The sequence below is a fragment of the Harpia harpyja genome, chromosome 14 (genome assembly GCF_026419915.1).
Source record: "Harpia harpyja isolate bHarHar1 chromosome 14, bHarHar1 primary haplotype, whole genome shotgun sequence".
NCBI classification, from domain to species: Eukaryota; Metazoa; Chordata; class Aves; order Accipitriformes; family Accipitridae; genus Harpia; species Harpia harpyja.
The window spans coordinates 23,016,073-23,036,747 of NC_068953.1; the positions used below are offsets into that span (position 1 = coordinate 23,016,073).

At 43.3% G+C, this 20,675-nt stretch overlaps 1 protein-coding gene across 8 annotated transcripts in view; it reads left to right on the forward strand.

The window, feature by feature from the left end:
* Nucleotides 1-20,675, forward strand: part of AKAP13 (A-kinase anchoring protein 13) — a 229,029-nt gene that overhangs the window by 32,781 nt on the left and 175,573 nt on the right. For all 8 annotated transcript variants that reach the window (XM_052807307.1, XM_052807309.1, XM_052807310.1 and 5 more), the window contains one exon: nt 19,128-19,227. The gene's annotated coding sequence lies outside the window, so the exon portion shown is untranslated. The remainder of the gene's footprint in view (nt 1-19,127; nt 19,228-20,675) is intronic.

Below are 20,675 nucleotides of genomic sequence, written 5' to 3' on the forward strand. Positions count from 1 at the left end.
TTGCTGTCTCTCCCAGCTTCTTCCCGAGCCCTGGGAGAAGGCGTGAGCAAGGTGTTAGGCATCTCGAGGCTGGACAGTGTATTGGGAGGTTGCTGGTGTCATTCAATGAGTTTTCCATTTTAATGTGCAATGTTGGGGGTCTTTGAGCAACTTTAAAAATCAGGTTCTATAGGGAGGACAAGGAAGATATGTGCAAATGTGACCCCTTGTGCATGGTCCCTTTTTTTATGTTGTAATTGATGCCAAGTGAGAAGTCCTCTTGCAGCCAGGTAGATGGGGTGTAGGTTTTTTAGGCACAAATAGTGATGCAGAATGATGTTTGCTGACACTTATGGATAATACTGTTCTTTCTTGACTGCTGTTAGGCTTTATGCTTAGCTTCTGTGCTGCCATGACCTTCTAAGATGTGTGGTCTGTATGTTACTAAAAACATATAGCAAATAAACTTGCCCAGGCAAGAACATGGCCTTGATGCACAATTGCTACCTAGAGCCCTAGGCCTGAAGGTAATATTAGTGTTGGATATGGTGGTAAGGAATCATCTTCCAGGTCTCTCTCTATATTTAGTCCTTTTAAGGTTTTAGCTAGACTCTTGGACTATAATTTTTTTAATTGCAAGGGACGTAAATCTTGTTGTTACATTACAACGGAATGAAAAAAAAAAACCAACAATTTTCAATTCACAGTACATTCCTCATATTAAAAAAGAAAAAAGTGCCTGAAAATGATGCTGAAAAGCATACAGCTTTTGAAGCTGTATGGAGATGAATATTCAACCTATGAGCCAGGAGCAAGCCGCAGCAGGGATTGTGTGAGAGCGTTGTGGGGGAGGAATTTAATTCACCCATGGTTTACATAATATAAAAGAGAAGACCTTTCTTTCCTTGACTTATGGGAGTAGCCCCACTAAAGTCAGAGCTGCTATTCACATGGAGGAGGATTTGCAGATTGCAGTCTAATTTAGATGTATTTATTTGTGTTAAGACTGGCTTGGTAATACAGATAATGCACAATTTACTATGTCTGTTAAGCTTTCAGATTTCCATCCAGTTTAGGGAGAATTCACTGGACTTTATCACTCTGGAAAAGGAGCCTGTCATTTCCTGAAGAGTAATAAAGAGCATTGGCAAAGATTGTAATGTCTTTCAAGACCCAGCAGTGTTCCTGTGTAGTGTTTGTGGGCTGCCTGGCACAAAATGTCCAAAAGGCTGGTTGTAGGTACCTTGGTGTTATAATATCTAACCAGCCAAAGCACGGCTGGTTGAGCATTGCCAGCTGTTCTTGACTTTGCCTGTGACTTAGAATGCACAGGAGTAACAACCCCCCATTATACAAATACGGGAGGGTGGTGGAATTGGGATGAACTTGCTGGGAGCTGCCTTTTCATGGAGGAATTGGGAGTTTCTGCTCCTGAAATAGACCTCCCATTGGACCTGTCAGACCCCAGGATCCAACATCAGCCTTCATTCCTTTCCCTCACAGTACTTTTAGGAGGGTGATAAGTTAGAGGTGGGGAACCTCTTCACATGAAGCATGTGGGAGTGGCTCTCACTGGAGGTTGAACAGAGTTGGGTCCTCAAACTGAGCAAAAGTTAAAAGATGGCAGCTTAATGAAGCCTAGGCTTTTTTGAGGTACACTCCTTAAGTTGCTGTGATTATGTCTGTCTTGGGATATACCTGTATTTCTTTCCTGTGTTTGAACGTACTCTTTGAATTCTTTGGACATGTTGAGCACCTTTCTCAATCCTACCACAAGTGACCATTGTCTGAACATCAACAACCCAGACGCTCATCCTTTCCATTTAAGCTGTGTAGCATCTAGTGACATTTGTTTGAGAAAGTTTCCTCTTGTTGCTCATGTTCCCCTCCTTGCCACATGAAGGCATGGGGTTATATTTAGCCTTCTTTCCTCCTGCTGCTCCAGATCAGAAAGGACTGGAAAATTCTCCATCAAAAATCGGTAAGGATTTTCTGGCTGCCTTAGGATACTTTCCTTCTAGTCCTTGCTTCTGCCTTTCATTACCTTGTAACAGCAATGCTTCCCCAGGGACATGGTGTACCTGAGAGGTAGGACACATGCTTGCTATGGTAGTTAATCATCGTGGATGCTGATGTGGATGAAGTAAGTTTGTGTGTGGCCAACAACAATGATCAAATCTAGTTTTTAACAGGAGTGAAGCTGGGTGTGAGAGCTAAGTTGCTGGCAGGACCCCTTCAAATGGGAAGAAACACAAGCCACTGGCTTTCCAGCTTTATATTTGGGAGAATAAAGGACATGGAGGATCTCTTTTGCCAGGTGGGTTAGATATTAATGCAGCAGCTGGACCGAATAGAGCAAGCTTTTGGTACTCTTTTGGTAGGTGTGTGAACAGCATTGTGTGATGCTGGCTCTGTACACCTTTAGTGTTCATTCCTCTCATGCTCCATCCACCCAGTACAAAACATCTTCTGCGGATGGAAACTAAGGTGGACTCATGCTGTTTATCCTCACTGAAGGGTAATTGTTGGTGCCTTGTTTTTCCCCTTCCACTGTTCTTCTCCAGCCCGCTTCTGCTGAGCTGGCTCAGTGCTGGGCTGCTGCTTGCAGGCAGACAACATAATGTAGTGTGGGAACAGCTTCTTGCTGACAATGACCCTGAGCTGGTGATAAAGAGGAGTCCTGAGACATTCTTCTGCAGACCACAGTCCAGATTGTTCTCACACTCCCTTCTGTCTTGTGTTTAACACACCCCCTTCCTACACTGCTCGGAGCAGGTATGTTTGGATTGCTTTCATTTGAAAAAAAAAAAAAAAAACAAAAAACCCCAAACCAAAAAAACCAAGGTTGAAACATTTGATCAGTCCTGAGAGGCAAGAGTAACAAATGTGGTAAAATGTCATTTTTTTAATCAGAAATTTGACACATCTGAGACACAAATTGTTGCACTGTAAACTTTATTTGCAGTGCAACAGGCAGATGAGGGATGTTTTACTGCAAGACAGTGTTGCAGAAGAGCTCAGCATTATGCATGTAGGATGAGGGTATCCTGGGCTTATAGTGAGAAATTCTACAAAAAAAATGAAAAACACCAAAACAACAAAATCCCCACATTACCCCGAGTCTTCTAGAAAAGCATAGCTCAGAGGCATGTCTCAGCATGTATTATGTTGTGTGCCTCAGATGTTCTGTGCCTCAGATGTTCTGTGGTCAGTGGTAGTCTTTTCATTCTATGTAAAGTGCCCTTGGGCAGATGAAGCCTGAGTTACCTGACCGAAGGGACTTTTCCCTTCTCATAACTTCAAAGTGACTTCTGTTTTTGTCATTGATGTGCATCGGGACCATCCAGTGAAGACACACATGCTTACAATAAAAGGAAGACTGAATCTGCATTCTTCTGTGTTGCTTTTATGTGGGCCTTTTGGCTCATGACTCACAAGCTCTTGTAGAGGCTTCCAAGCCAAAAATGCAGCTGCATTTTTCTGTGTCACATGCTGCCTTGCCAGGTCCAGCAATAGCAACTATTGGACAAGAAAGAAGAGAATAATACAACCTGCCTTACCACAAGTGTGTGTGGAATCATACTCATGGGAAGTTAAAGCTGACCTTCATAGCAAGTAAACATTTTTATAAACTTCCTCCATCTCCTCATCCCTATGCACATGCTGCTTGTTAACACCCTGGATGCTTGTGGAAATAGTACTACTAATAAAGGATCTCTCTGGTTTTGTGATGGAAGACCTATTACCAGTGACTGAATTGTGAGATGTTCCTGGAAGAGTAAGATCCAGCAGTAGGGGAGAGGGTTTGAATTACAGCTGGAAAGCATTGAGAAATGCGTTGTTTTGGCAAATTCATTCAGCTGAGAAAAGAAATGCAAAGCAGAGACTCTGCTGGATCCTCGAAGTGGACCTTATTCCCTGTGTACTACAGATGTTTCCCACAACAGTTCATCAGCATGTTTTGCACATCTTCAGTCCCCAAAATGGTACTCTTGTCTGTCTTTCATCTTCCTAAAACTTCAGTTTTACACTGTGCCATGAGAAGATTTGTCCTGTTGAAACACAATGTAAAGAAGAAATAGAGCAATCTTTTGAACTGTATTTTAAAGTGATGGGCTGGTAGTTTGGCCCGTCTTTAAAACCCTCTGGAGAAGCCCTGTGATGGTAATCAGTTGCATCTGATCAGAAAACAGGCTGTAGGCTTTCAGCATGTGCATTTTTTCCAATTAAGCAGTTGTGTCCTATGTAGGATCCCTCCTATAGTATAGTGAGAATAAAAGATCCTTTTAATGTTTCCTAAATTTGTAACAGCACTTGATATCTAGCCCATGTTTCCCTTTTTATGTAATATATATGCTTTCTTAATGCACAAATTCTGAAGTCCTCTTTAGTGCATTTCTGTACAAGCTTATGAAACTTCTCTTTAATCCATTACTAAAGCGTTGCAAATACAGACTATGACTGTAAACAGTATACACTATCGGTGAAGAAAGCAACTGTCTTGAAGGCCTTTATTTTAAAGATTGCTTTTTTTTTTTTTAATGAGGAAAAATGTCAGCTTGCCAGCATTTCAGTGCTGCTTCTTTTTCCCCACTGCAGCATGTAATCTTTCTTCATGGGAAGGTAAGTATCATTCCCATTTTATTTTTCTTTGTGCAAGGTAGTAGAATATGAGGCTTGTCCTGCTGCTGCATCTCCTTGTGTTGGAGATGTTGGTCAGAGAAGGTCCTCATCACCATGGGAGTGGGGAAGGAGCATGTCTGGACCACCAGCCGAACAGCATTGCATGTTCTTGCACTGTTACTCTAGGACTCTTGCTGGAAATAAGAAACCAGATGTGCTTGTAATGGGATTTTGGATGATGAACAAGACCCTAAGAATCTTTCTCTTGTGAATCTTTTCATTGCACTGCAGTATTTCCACCCCGACTGCTTCAGGAGTTGAACAGTGTAGGTGGATTTACAAACTGTTGACATCCAAATGTGACCCTGCCTCAGCTACTGCAAGTCCTACAGTTTAAATTTTCTGTTGATTCTAATCTGTAGCTGTCATGTGGATGAGTGTGTCTTTCATTGCTTGATAGATATCTGTTCCATGATGATACATGAAAAGCTGATTTTTAAGTTGCTGATTGTTTGTATGGGGAAACAGCAAAACAAAAACCCAAACCCAAGTTCTGCCCCCAGTTATTTCCAATAGTTTTGATATCTGCAAAAATAATAGCCTCCAAGACAGTAATTTTTTCATCAGTGATAGCAATTATCCTTTTACACTGCACTTTTTATGTTTATTTTAATAACTTCCAGGTTGGATTTATGTAACTTCTTTGATCCTTTGTCATTGTGAACTGCAACTGTTCAGATTTCTTACTTTTCATAAACATTTTGAATAAACCTTTGCTGGCTTTTCTATCAAAATTTAACTTAAATTCCCTTTGGAAGCACTGAGATGTAGTTGAATCTGTTCTAGGGCAGTGTAAGCATACCTGCGTGTGCACCTTCCATGCAAAATGGAAATTTCCTGTAGCTGCGGAAGGAGCAGACTGCACTACTCCTGGTCTCTTCCTTCTCCATTTCTTGTGCCCTGGTCCTGCAAGGGGCTGAGCACTGTGCCCTCCTTCTAATGCAGCAGAGAGCTAGGTCGCATATCTAACACCAGCCAGATGAGTATTGCTGCTGACCTTGGTGACCTGCTTAGTGTTAAACCACTGCACACTTTGCTGAGCAATGTTGAATGCACTGGGGGATTGAGGTCTTGGCTCTCCTGGAGGCTCAAGTGCTTACTTTGTAGCAACTGATTGATGATTACTGGAGAAGGATGAGATCCGTCTTGTTTGATGTCAGCCAGCTAAAAATTCAGGCAGGTGCTAGCCAAGGTAGTTCTGCAGACCTCTGCAAACAATAAGAAGACAGGCACCCCCAGACCATGCTTCTTCCATCCTAAAATCACCAAAACAGACTGGTCTATAGACAGGGAGGAGATGACTAGCTTAGACTGTGCCTAATATTTAGAGGGGTGAAATTGGGTGATGGGAGTCTTCCCCTCCAGGTGCCCAGGTAATTTTTACTCTGTCCTTCTTGGAATAATGCAAACTGTACAAGAAATTGTTAAATGTCGCTGGCTTTGCAAAGTTCCAAATCAGGTAAAATTGTCATGATTTACATCAAACCCCAGCCTAATTGATAGGAACGAATGCCATCTATGTTTAGACCATGCTGTTTTCTTTGTCCCATTGCTCTTGGGCATTAGGAGAGAGGAAGGGTCTGAGAACAGAGCAGTGGCTGAACAAAACAAGGTGAATCAAGGGCAGAGCAGGAGGCTTAACTTGCAATTTCCTTGTCTTTGTTGGTTTAAGTCTGACCCTCCGCATTGTTTAATGTTTTGTATTTAATTTCCTTGGTTGCTTAAGGAACCATGGTTGGGGCCAGCAGAGGAGCTTCGAACTGTGGTCAGGTGGGGTGTGCAAGATTCAAATAAAGAACCTGTTTTTTACTTCCAGTGGAGACTTTAATGTTTTTTAAAATAGGTGAGAGAAATTAGATGCTGGTTCCAGAGGTGCAGAGAAACCTTTTAGTCCTGGTTGGCTCATAATTTTGTTTTGTAGCCTTGAGGATGAAAAAAGAAAGTCCAACCTCAGGTGTTCTGTTGAAGCACAGAAGGAGCTAGATCAGTACATTAGTGAGCAGAGTTTTGCTGGCAGCAAAACTGGATTTGATCTTTTGCTGGATCTCCATGTTGAGCTGCTTTTCCAACTGTAGCACTTTGTTCCTTTCCTCTCCCAATGCTCTGGCTGTTGAGAGGTGGAATTTGCAAAGGAAAACAGCTGTAGTTCAAGCTGTGGAAAAGTTACTGAAGAGGAATCCTTCAGGGTTATTGGGCTCGGTCTCCAACTTTGAATTGCTCCTGTAAGCCTTTAGAGACAGGCCTAATCCTGAAGTCATTGGCTTGAGGGGAAAATGGGGGTGAAATTTTTCATCCTGCAATAGAACTTGAATGATCCTAATGCTTTCTTCTGACCCTAGTGTCATCTCAAAAAAGCCCAGAAACAGAAACAACCTCTCACCCTAAAATAAAAAAAATAAATAAAGTCAGTAGGTAGATGTTTATCTCACGTGGAAACACTGGAAAAACTTCGTTTTTTCTCTATTTCTGTGTCTGACCCCACCTTTCCCATTCCTTCTTAATCACATGCATACCTGCTAGCCCATTGCCACTCTGGAGGTTTAGATGAAAAGATCTCTGTAGCTTAGGAGTTAATCGGCTTCTGCTGGTTGTCCTTGGTCCACCCGAAGTTCTCGGGAGATCTCTTCCTCTTGCGTCACCCCCAAGACTTCAGGTGTCAATAAAGAGCCCTTCCCTCGCGTCCCTGGGGAGCACGCCTGAGGGGAGAGCCCCCGAGTCCTCCAGCCGGCTCGCCCTGCCGTGCCAGGCTCGCCTGTCGCTGCAGATGGCCTAGGCCTGGGGGTACGGGGCTGCCCGAAGAGCAGGCCCAGGGCTTTCCTTGTGCTGGTCCTGGCGCTCCAGCCCCTTCTCCTGGATCAGGGAAGCTGTTCCAGCAGAAAGCTAATGCGGCAGAAGAAACGTGAGTCTCAGCCTAGCTGGCCCTCGATGCGGCCAGCAGCAAACTCGAGGGCGGTGGCAGCTTTGGGGCGGACAAGGCCTCCTGGTGGTGGCGACTGTTTGAGTTTGGTGTAAACCAGTTGTTGAAACCTCACCGGAACTGAAAGCCCTCGGTGGGGGAGACTCAGCAGCTACCTGTAGAAGAGCCTCTCTGAAGCTTAGCTGTATCTTTTCCTGGCACTGTTAAGTGTCAGGTCTTTACTGGATGATCTGAGAGATGTAAGACTTGTTCACCTGTCGCAAGCTGGCTGTTTAAGAGGTTTTCTGTGAGGATGTAACTCTTAATGAAGCAGGCTTTCTTCACCTGTGACACCGATCACTTATAACTATCTGATGGGTTATCTGTGATCTCTAGCAACCTCTAGTGCTAAATGCTTATGCTGTATGCTTGCACCCCTTACATTTTTCTTTTGGTGGGGGAAACAATGTAATGAGCATTTACTACTGCTAGAAGGTAGGTTAAACAGATCGGGGACGATGTGGTGATTATCTCAATACTTAATCTAAACCCATTCTTCATTTAGGTTTCCGGGCAGGCGTTAAGTTCTGGTGTCTTTGTTTTCTGTCGTTTGTAGAAACACCAGCACGTGTTCGTTTATCTAAAGCATATTATTTCTTATTTGTGTGTAAGACACACAAAAGTTAAACTGGCATCAGTGTGTCACTGTTCTCCATGGCATAAATCTGTCTTTTTAATCCTAAACATGCTATGGAAAAAGTCCACGTGCCCTTAGACGTCATGGTGAGCATTTTAATTGAGCATATGCTGGAGCGCTTTGTAAGTATAGATCAGAAAAATGTTGTTTAGCAATAGATGTTATCTGTGGAATAACATCTAGATTTAAGTCTGCTGCTGTTAAGGGCAGGGCACCTGGAGGGGAAAAAAGAAACAAAAGTAAAATCGTTATCTTGAAAAAGATAACTCGAGCATCAACAAATGAAAAGCACAGAGAATAAAGATATGTGACCCAAGGTAAGAGTGATATTAAATACTGTGGTATGGTCCCGGCCTTAAAACATTTTCCTTCAGAAAAAAAATAGTGTTGAGCAAACTGGTGTCCTACAACCAGACAACTAGATCAGTGCTTTAGACACTGACTGAGGACCAGTCTGGGCACACTTAGGGACAGGTATCTGTCTCAAGAAATGGTAGTTTATAGAGCACTACTTTTGCTGCTAAGGTTATTCCTCTGTGTTGTTGAATGGGGGGTTTATTTACACTCTTGGTGCAGCAGGTGGATGATGATTAAATCTGTGTCATTAAAGCTTTCTTGTAGGGACAAACTACTGAGCATCTGTGCATGGCTGGGAAAAGCTCCTCCAGTGCCCTCTGCAAGATGCACTCTATGTGCAGAGAGGTAATGCTTTCCGAGAGCCTCAGTCTCCTGGTGTTGTGCTGCTGCTCCATGCACCCTGTGTGCATGGATCATGTGTGTGGAAGAGTTCCTGCATGTGCAGGATGGTCCCAGGGGCGGCAGCTGGGGCTGGACCGTGGAACTAGGTAACTCCTGCAGCCTGTTTAGGAGGACAGCTTGTGCCTATGGTAAGGGCTGTTGGCCAGGTAGACTTTAGTACTGGCTTGTGCTCCCTGTGGCCATCATCTCTATGTGCTCCTTTGTCCCTTTTCCCCCACTTGTAGTTAAAAAAGTCTTGGGTCATATGGTAACCAAATGTGTTACCATAAGCAGGCTATGGACAGCTGAAGCAAAGCAAGGAGCAAAAACTTTCTTGGTTCTGAAAAGTATTGAAAAGGCTATGCATGCCATTGAAGAGAAGCTCCCAGCTCAGGAAGACCAGTTAATTTTTTGTTTGTTTGTTTTGTTTTGTTTTGTTACCAGCTAACCTCATCCGGTGCTGTGCAGGATGACGATCAAGTCCTGAAGAAGGCAGGCAATGTCTGACCAGAAGATGAGCCACAATTGCAGGAATACGGGAAAGGGGAGATCCAAATGGTTTGGGGCCGTGTTTGCAAGAAGTGAATCACCAATTGCATAGGTGTAGATGGGTAGATAGGCTCTTGGAAACCCTACATGCACGTGGAAATGTGGGTAGTGCCTTTGCTTCATTGCTGTGTGTGTGCCTGGGTAGCGCCTACAGGTCCTGTTGACACTCAGGCGGCGTTGCACAAGTGGTCATTTACAGGTGCGCTGGAAGAAGGGTGTGCCCCAGCAATTAGATTCGGCTTTAACTTCTTGTTTGTCCTTCACTGCTCCTTACACTGAGCAAAAAGCTACTTTGCTATACCTGCTTGGGGTGGGTGAGGAGGGGGAGGGCGTTCTGTTGGGTGAAAACTGTTGTCATTGCTTTAGCTAAAGATTCTTTGCTTCAGGGGATGGTTAGGAAGAAAGATGCAGTAAGTCCATGAAGGGAAATACTGTCGGATATGTCAGCAAAGTTGCCTAATTGCCTGGTGTACCTATAGTAGGTTTTGGTAAGTGATGGTAGCCTTGATGTAATTTGGTTTTGTTTTTTTCCAGGATGCCTAGCAGCTGGTAGTGAAGTCATCACAGTGCTAGTTTGGTGACCGGTTGTAACTCTTGATTAATGATAAAGTGGGGAGGAGTGCACTTTGCAAAGAAAATAATGAGTAGGTCTCACTCTGGCCACCTCCAGCCCCTGTGTGAAACACATGGGAGGATGAAATCCTGGCTGTGCTGGCACTTTGTTGCGTGAATGCAGAGCAGTAGCAGGCTCAGTTAATTTTAGGCTATATTTGATGTCAGGCTTTGAGATGCAACTTATATGGACATTTGCTGACTTGTTTCAGGAAATCTTTTTGCTGGTGGTGAAAGCTTGCTTCCTCCCCTGGCATGCGCTCGGGAGTTACAGAAGCACTGGGCTGTTTGGGTACTGGGTAAAATCTGTAGCATGTGCTAATGCTATTTCATAATGTCCTTTGCTTTTCTACTTGTGATATACTGCGTTACTATGACCTGCCTCTTTAAAAATACTGTTCCAGGTGCCTGCCTCTTTAGAGAGGGGAAAAAAAAAAAAAGCAACTGAATGAAAACAATCTTCTTGTTGGTGGGCGGGGAAGGCTATATGAAAGCAAATCAGGCAACGTGCTGAAGGGTTGCATGGTAAAAGATGCTCTATGGTTGCACACTGGTCCTTTTCAGCCATCCGCCTCGACATAGTAACTGCAGATCTGGTGCAGCTACAAACAGCTTCTAACAGCATCCTGCACTACCTTCTGCCTTGGCAAAAATTATTTTGTACATAAAGGAAACAAAATAGAAATGCAGTTTAATTTGCTGAGCTTTGCCGCTGTGCACTCAGTGATATTTGTGTGACGAACAGTGTTGTGGCTTCAAACTGTGAAGTGCCTTGCAAGAGCTCGGATGCATCAGAACTAAGTATGTGCCAGTGCACTTTGTAACCACAGACCACGTGTTAATGCACACAGAAACAAGCTGCAGGCCCTTTAGTACAGGAGGAGCCCAGAGACTTCATTCAGAGGTTCCTCAATAATCTCTGAAAATCATACAAGGTCTCTCCTCCTCGCTACTGCACTGTGCCTCACTCATTGCCTGCTTTACTGATGGCATCGCTTCTGCCTTTCATGGACCGTGGTGTGGGTGGGAACGTATTTGGGGTGTGGAGGAGGAACAGTATACAGGAAGGGTCATATGTGGAAGTGAAAAGTTCCCAACCTGGATTTTAATAGAATTAACAGTTTATTTTATAGGTGAAAAAGTAATACGAGTATGGCATTTTTCTAATAAGAACAGTGACATACTAGTCATTTTAAAAGGTTTCTAGATAAGGCATAGCATCTCTTCTTAAGGCTTTTGTTTGAACTGTGCAAATATTGGTAAGCAGGTTCCAAGCTGATACTATCACTTCCTTACCATTGCAGTTTTGGTGCTGTCAGTTTTCTTTTGAGCCCTTCGATATTGAACATGTGGATTGACCATGATGCTTAACTGCTTTTCAAAATCCAAATAATACTTCTCAGCCCTGATGCTGGTATAGTGCTTTTCATCTGAGCACTTTACAAAAAGAAGGTAAAATTAGGCTGCTAAGCTGCAATTAATACTGTGTTTATTGACATAAAAGGTCAATACAGTGTAAAAGAATATTTCAAGCCAAATGATTTCTCCCTTATGTCGTATCAATACTATGAATGGAAATCAATACTATCTTGGAAGTATTTGAGCCTATTCAGTAAAAAACCCGCACTCAGAAATCTTGGGGTAGGAGCATTCTCTTCCACATAAACTGTTCATGCTGAGTGCTTGTCAAATACCTGAATTGCCCTATTTGTTGTCAGAGTTGATGGGTGATCTCTCTCTGTTGACCCTGTGCTGATAATGCTTGCTTAAACAAGGCTGCAGCTGGGAGTTAAATCGCACGGCGTGGTGCAAAAGTCACCCCAGTTGTAAACTGAACAAGTTTCACTGGAATTATGTCATTGCTATATAATGGGATGTTAATGCTGAGGGGAGCGAGTGCTACTTGTGAGATACAAGGGATTGCTAGGACAGACTTTAGACATATCCATTGAGTTTGAATGTGAGTTTGGGAGGGAGGTTTGGGAAAAGGGCTGACTTTGCTTGGGAGCATCTCTTCTGCTATGCTGTGGATGGCACTGCTGCTCAAACACTGAGCTCCTCACTTTCACCCTTGAGCTTCTGGGGCAAGGGAGGTACGTAGGGTGTGCTTGAGTGGATCTCACATGTTTGGAGTCAGATGATGGCTCTGGGAAAATGTGATCTGCCCTATGCAAGTCTGCAGCTAGCTGCCTAAATGCTTAATTGAGCTGTTGTGTAATCCACCCATAATCAGAGCGCTGGGTTGCAGATTTTTGTTGCATCATTAAACCTTCTCTTTCATTACTGGTTTTAGGACCATTATACAGATCTCCTAATTTATATAATTAAGTGCTGCACAGCTCCAGTGACGTGTTGATACGAGCAGTAAAGCGACTTAATGCCACTGTTGCCTGGCCGGTGTTCAGCAGGGCTGGGCAGCTGCGTGGTGGTGGATGGAGGCAGCCAGCTTTTGAAGAAAGCGGGGATGTTGCTGCTGTGTGGGTGGAGAGGAGATACTGGCTGGATTACAGGCTGTGCTAGCAGTCATCTGTAAAGCCTTGGGTGGATCATTTTCTGGCCTTTTACGTCCCCTCTCAGCATTTATCTGGTTAACCTGTAAAGATGGTGGCAAAGGGATTCTTGCTGCATGCCTCTGTGGAGCATGGAGGGACCTTGGTCTTGGCTGGAGCTGCAGTGGCAGACAGGAATATAGATTTGCACTTTGTATTTTATACCAAGATGATCCTTAACATGGAGGAGAAAGCTTGTATTAATGTGCCAGTGCATGTTATATGCTGATATTTGGGTTCAACATCTATATGTTCCCTTCCTTATCACATGTTTTCTACGTACAGTAAGAGTTCTTTATTTTATAGATTTTTTTTTTTTTTTTAAACTGAGTGTAAATGAAGAAGAAAATCAATTTTGTACATGGGGAAAGTCAGATTAAATAAGCGAATTGTGCTGGCTACATAGCTGGAGTTGGAGTGCCTTGCAACTGATGATGATTTTGACTTCATTCCTGTGGCGGTGGAGCTCGATGAGCCTATTCAGCTCAATTTTACACGTGGGAATTGAGACAGAGGCCACAGTTGACTGGGACAATTTTGAACAATGAAAGCATGGGGATAATGTCATAACCTTGATGTCATGGCCTTGCTTTGAGCAGGGTGATGGACCAGATGACCTCCAAAGGGCTCTTCCAACCAAAATTTTCACATGATTCTTGTTTCCAACCACTTTGCCTTTTCTCAGGGTCGTATCCGGTTCTAGGGGTGACATGTCGCCTTCCCAGGAAATGTTTAGCCTGTCCTGCTCAGGAGCTGCACCCAATATTTCAAAGAAAATAGGCCCATTCTGTTAAGTGGGGGACTGTGGTTAAGCAGCATTTTCCTTTGCGTTGAGGCATTGTGTTTGTAGCTCTTGATGGTGACTGTGCTGAAGTAGTCCTTGGCTTCACTGTTTGTGCTTCCTCTGTTTCCTGGTCTTCTGAAGGTGATTTATTTTGGGCTTTGGCCCATGTTAGCAAGAAGGCACAACTTGTTCAGATTGTAACCTGAATGTCATGCTAGAGGAGAGATGCTTCTTGTGGCTTTGCTCCCTGGATGGTAAGCGCAAGCAAACAAAAAAGAAAAGAAAAGGAGAGGGGAAGGAGAAGAATCTGTTGCAGAATTAAAAGAATTTGTGTTTTAGGAGTGGCCATGGGCTTGAGATGTTATTGCAGCTTGCTGCTATTTGCTTTATTTTTTTAGCTAATCACTCTGATATTCTTCCCCAGTAACAAGGGGGATGGTGGTCTTGCAATGGTGGTTCAATGAAGTGTTAATGTGTTGCACAGATTTGAAACTCTCCAAGAGTTAAGTTTTAATATATCCCACAGTCAGCCAGCCATGATGGTCTTGTGGAAACAGTTTGAAGTCCTTATCTTGATCCTGATGTGGTTTTACAAGACTGTCTGGAAAGAAGCAGTTGCTATTTAGGATGAATGTTGTGACATGCTTCAGTTTAAAGATGATCAAATTTCTGGACCAAGTCCTGCTTTTATTATTAGTAAAAACTGTAATGGGTCACAAAAATGTTGTTATTCTTTCCAGGTTGTTTTTTTTTTTTTCTTGCTGGTTTCAGCCTTCAAAATGTCAGTCGTATGCCTTTCAAGAGGACTTGTGCAGGACTGTCCTCTCAGAGGTCAGGGGGGTTTCACTGCTTGAAGAGTCCCCATGGTACCTTGTCTTCTCCTGGGGAAACAGGTTCCTGGGGTTTATTGCACAAGAGAAGTTTATGGAGCTCAGGTTGCTGTCAAGAGGCAAGACAGAGAGGCATAAAGCATCCCCGGTCTCTTTGTTTCACTGCTTTGCAATTGCTGGTGGAAGTAGAAAGCAAACCCCAAACTTCTTTCAGTTCTGTGCAGATCTCCAAGTTGTAGAGAGAAAATTTGTGTCTGGAGTGAGCAGAGAAGCGCTCTTGGTTGGGTGCTTCCTTGCTTCCCTTTTCCACCGATATGGCAAGATTTCTGTCTACAAGTTCAGGGCGACGCTGTCAAAAGAACTTAAGTTTCAAAAGTTAACTTAGTGTATATGAAAGAATTTCTCTCTCTCATCTTTTGATATCAGGAATAATGGGACTGCAGTTAACTTCTTGATGTTGTTGCTTGCTCTGCAGTGTGTACAATCGTGTGAAATATGGATATGTTTTACTTTCATTGTTTTAAAATTCTTGCCTTTTCTTCATCCAGTGTGCCAAGTCAGACGCTGTCCTCTAAACAAAACCCATCATTTACTTTTAGAGGAACCTTGTGTGTGTGTCGTAAAACGTGATGAGCTGCAACCTGCCCGCTGCTTTGCTGGTAAAAATGTAGTGTGATGCAGCGGTTAGTGGATCCATGTTGCATTTACACTTGTCCGAAGCAAAGCAGATTTTAGGCAAATAATTCTTAATTCTTCTGTTTATATTGCCAATGTGTGTCCATTGATTTGTCTCACTGAGCGCTGTAGCAGCTTGGATGCTGCTGCTCTTCTCTAGCTTTGGTGTGGACCTGCTTGACTTTCCCTTGAGGTCAACCAAGGGAAGAAGTTCCTGCTCTGAATGTGGCTTTGTAGCATGTGACTGTGGGAAATGCCTTGTCTGAGTGGAGTGTGTCCAGGCTCCCTTCCCTAAGGAATTAGGAAAAACGGTTCAGACCACGGGACAAATGTCCGAAAAGGTCTTGTGAGCCAGTTTCTCTTGGGAGATGCAATAGAAGCAGGAAAAGGATGTCCTGTAATGAAAATATCATGGTATATAAGTATAGGCTGTGTATTAAAAGCAAAAGATAACAGCATCATGCAGTTGTACACCCAGCAATTTGGGAGATGAGGAGGAGAAGCAGTGTTTTCCTTGACATTGTTTGGTGTGAAATTGTGAGGAGGTTTTATAGCAGGCAACAACCAGAACTCGGAAATACTCCGGAGGTTTGTTTGGGTGTTGTAGCTGTGGGATTGGCTGTGTTTGGGTGTCTTGGCTATCAAAAGGTTCCAGCTGTATCTAATAATCCCAAAAAATCAGCCGTTCATCTCCTAGACCACTAGTGCCCTGATCTTGGTGCTGTTTTTTGAATTTGTTGAAAGCTTCATGATGACAATTACAACCAGATGGTGAGATAACTTGTTCGACGTGTCAAAGCAATCAGCTGGCAGAGCAACAAAATATGCAACACTTCTCAGAAAAATAAAATGGGTTTGTGTTCAGGGGGGAAAAAAGAGCAAGTTGGAGGAGTGGTTTCCTCTGTGCCGGGTGCTGTTTGGGAAAGGTGGGCGTTCGCTGGGGAGGAACCAGCAGAGCAACTGGAAACCCTGAGGTCCAAGTGTTGGGGCTCTACCAAACATGTGTGTTTAAGAGCCCCAACTGCTTGCTCCTAAATAGATTTTCAACACAGGAAACTCCTTTTTTTTTTTTTTTTTTTTGTTGTTGTTGTGTTAGTCACTGCCATTCATTTTATTTAGAAGTGTAGAGAGAGTACCTTTTGATTTTTGGCTTCTCTGCCTGTAAAGGAGACATCAGATGTGGATGACCTCTAGGTTGTTGGGCTCCTTTTTGGGACAAGAATTTACCTATTACAGGAATTGCATATGTAATCCACAGGGCCAGTTAACTTGTCTTTTTAAAAGTGTAAATAGCTGTAATGCTGTCCTTAAACTTTCTTTCCCTCTCTTTTCCCTAAACATGTTTCAGTAATTCGTCAGTGGCATGGGTAATTTCCGCTTTAGCTGTCTCAGTACGTAGGGAGTGAGACCATGAGCAATCTGCCATCAAATAATCCTCTCCTAGCAAACAAGATGGATTTTTTTCCCCTATTTTCATTAAATCCAAGCAGAATAGGTTGTGTAGAGACAAGTATCAAAAGGACTGTCTTTTACATTCTCATTTACTTTAGTGAGCACTGTGATATCATGACTATAGGCCCTTTTGGGCAGAAATTATCCAGAGTTACAGGTCAGAATATGGGAAAGTTGGCAGAGCGGTGTAGGAACCTGGTTGCTTTTTACGGCTTTCATTATAAAGATACTGTATGTCATCATCTTCATGTGATGATACAGAAAAGTTTTTTATTTGTAAAACAGTATGAGCTCACCTGCGAAACAAAATTTTTAAACCCATCCTTTTAAGATTCAGAAAAGAGGAGCTACATCTGTGTTCATCTACACTTGGTAATGATTTCCAAGTAGAGGAAGAGGAGCAGAAGAAATCCACATGGGGAAATTCTTCTTCTGAAATGGATGTGGTTAGGCATGTGGGAGTTACCCCATAGCAGTTTCACAGGAAGCAGAAATCAGTTCTTTGGGGAATTGATTTTTTTTTTTTTTTTAATGTGGTCAGCCTTACTGATTGTGCAGGCTCTTTACATACGGAACTAAAAAATATATCTAAGACTTTTTAATATTCTTTGCTTCTTCCTGTAGCAATCTAAAAATTCCTACAGAATAAAAGCAAACAAACAAAAAGCCCGGAGGAAGAATTTTATGATCTGTATTACTGCTTTTTATTGCTAGGCCAGTTGATTTTCTCCACTTGCTAATACTTTCCAAGTCATGAGCATCCAAGTGAGCTTTGCATGTGTGTCTCCATACACACACCCTCATTCCTTAGCAGATATGATGAAAAACCTGCAGTGATTCACAGCATACTCACTATCTATTTTAGCAGTGTTGGCCATACCCATATTGCTTGTCGGTTCAAAGGAATAGCAGTAAACCCTGCTTTCGCTGCCAAAATATTAGAAGTATGGTATTAAAAGCCAAGTTATCAGTGTCTCACAAATGGATGAAACCACTGTATTGTAGTATATGCCCTGGAGAGAGCAGTTACTTGGGAGATAAATATGGGATGGCTAGTAGGAGCCTTGGGTTAATGTTGCTTGCTTAACGTAATGATTGCTTTATCAAACAGTAACTGTCTTTTAAAATGTGGTCCTGAAAGTAATACTAAAGGAATGCCAGAGGGAAGTTCCAGTCTGTTTGTTTGTGACTGCGAGGATGGTTTTTACTGGTTAATGAATCCAAAGAGGGTTTTTGCGCTCTTGACTGGGATTTAAGAGTTCAGGTAATTCCTCTTTCAGCTCCAGTAGTTTACCATAAGAATGTAACTCAGAAAGTATGACACCGCAGTGAAGAAGTTAATGCACAATCCTAATATTTTAAGAGGAGCAAGAGAGTGAACTTTTTTCTTTTTTCCAGTTTGGTCTATGTTTAAATATATATATATGTAGCAAAATGCCTTTTATCATGCAGTACCCTGTAGTGCCTTGCAAAATAATCTCCCCATTTCTCAGCAGGAACCCACCAGCAGAATGGATAAAAGAGACTTTTAGCAATAAATCTTAAGAAAACATTGTGTAAAACTGACATTGAGGTGTTCAGGTGATGCTGTTCTTGTGTAGATGAATGAGCAACATCTGTTGTGCAACGCATCATCTTCCAGTGTTGTATGTTCCCCAGCTAATTTGCACAATACAATTGATTTCCTGGCCGGTAACTAGTTTTGCCATTGTTACTTCTGTGCTTGTAATTGCACTTTGAACTCAGCAGGTTGGCTCAGGCTGTGAGATTCCCTGATTACGGATGCTTTCCCAGCGGGGAGAGCACAGGGGCAGAGTCTCCTCTATCTGGTAAAACAGGAGGAGGCAGTCAGTGTGTTGCGCTTGCATTTGGTGATGTGTGCGCAGCCACAACCTTTCCTGGTGTGGTAACCAAATGATGGCCTAAGGTGCCCTGATGACTTTGATTTGGCTAATAAAATATCCCACACAGCATTTAATAATCTAAAGTCCAACCTGGGCTTTTTTTCCTCTTGACATTTAATTCACTTTAACTGCTCTTTCCAGCTGTGCTCAGTAGACCAGATTCATCCCTATGTATGAATCTATTGAGTAGATTTTGGCCCAGAACAGGAAATCAGCCTGTGGAAAAGTGCACGCAACCTAGAAGGGTTTGGCAGAGACTTGCTGGTAGATTTGGGCTTCATCCGCTGGCCATCAACTGCCATTGTCTACTTTTTGCGCTTTTGTTCCTTTTAAAATACCTTGCCATAAGGGAGTTCACAAATAGTTTGATGAAGTCTGTCCTGGAGGGGTTATGTTTAAGATGGTTGTAAAGGACTTAAGGCCACCTTAGAGGTTTGGGATATGGTGATGGACAGCAGATCAACAGCTTTGGTGATAAACCAAACAGGAGGACAGTAGTAAATACCACTCAGCAGCACAGTTATTCTTAGATGGTGCCAGATGCCCATGTGGGTCTATATATAGCCCTATACTTTATGTGGTCATTGCCCCATGTTTGCCCCTTGGAAGCCTGTGGTGGGTCACCACATGGGACTACTGCGGGAGGCAATGCATGCCTCCCATATGGCTAGCAAGGTAGAGGATGGTTTCCATCCCCTCGGTGAAGGTGTTGCAATGCTGGTTTGGGTGCCATGCTGTCCCTCTCACCTGGTGACTCTGTCTTCTTCCCTCTCTTCTAGGAGCTGAGCGTCGTGACCTGCCCTCATCCTCCTCCTTGCTTAGTGTGGGAACGACCTGAAGGACATCTTGGAGCCACCTGTACTGCTTCATGCAGTTAAAGTAAGGTTAAATGTTTTGGCAGCTCTTTCAGGTACAAGCAAAGGTTGAGGCAAGGGGTTTGGGGGAATGGGTTTGCCCAGCTTACCTGCTTGACAGCAGAAGGGGATGTTGATATCAAAGCACATTATAAGCAAATTTGACAAGTTATTTTGCCATAAAATACAATTTCTTTATGGTGGAAGCAAAAAAGAAAAGGAAAGGGGTGTGTGGTCTCGCCCCTTGCATCAACCATATGCCATGGTGTAAAATAGCACTTAGAGCATCAGCTGTTTTTCCGCTATTATTTCAAGATACGACTTTCGTGTCCCTGGGGCAGGCACATGGTTACAGCCTGAGGATTTCCATGGGAGCCACTCAGGATCAGAGCTCAGGTCCTGCCGGCTGCTGGTCAGACGTGCCTCCCGGTCGGCACAACAGCCATCTGTCTGTCCTGGAGTGGTTGTGGTGTTGAGGCTTCTGGGTTTGTTTTTCTGTTAACACCAGCTTCTTGGTGTGGTGAACCAGATCAGGGGATGGACCTGACCTAAAAGCGAATATATGGTTATTGCAATACTGACGGTAGCTGTTCTGACTCATGGTGTTACACCCATTCTCTCCAAAAAGACTTGAATTTGCAAAAACTGTTAGCCTGAAGCAAAGAAACTGTGAGAGTCTTGCTTGCAAATGGGCACTTGCCATGTTTGAGCTCTGTCGAGGGAGGGAGGAAAACCACCGCAAGCTGCCTCTTTTCTCCTCCCACTGTCTTTAACCTGTTTACCTTCTGCAGTGTCTCACATTTTCCATGGTCTTGCCTGAGAAGACTAGTGCCTTAATGATACTGGGTCCAAATCATTTGGCGTTACTGAGCTGTAGCAACAGCTGGGTGGATTAATCATAAACTGCTGTCACTGTAGAGAGACAAGTATTTATTGTAATTATTTGGATTTCCTTTTTTCAGTGGAGTTGGGCAGGGGAATTATACCTATTTTCAGAGCTTGACAAAGAAATGAAGTCTTTGGCAAAATTATGAATGAAACCTGCTTAATCGGGAATGAGTAAGTGGCTGGCGGAGAGCTGGTCTCCAAGTTCATCATGAATGTTGATGCTTGTTAGCCAAACGTATGTTTGAAGAAGGAATGCACGACACCATTTGCCATGTAAGAGAAGCAATTTGTAGCTTGATTTGTCACATAGTTTCTTGCTGCTAATTTCTGGAGTGTGGTGAGCTTGCAGCAAGCAGTGCTTGCTGCTGAGGAAAGTGCCAGACCCTTCCTGGGGGTAACCAAGGGGAAGACTTCTTGCACAGCAGCAGCAGCGAAATCTCTGGGGAGGCTCAGCATAGGCAGTGAAAGCTTCTTACCTAACCTCCTGCCTGGGAACTAGCCTCTGCATCATGGCTGATTTCTGGGTGTGCCTGCTCTGGAGGATCTGGAAAGAAAAGGCTAAACAGGAGTTTAGGAGCAGCATTC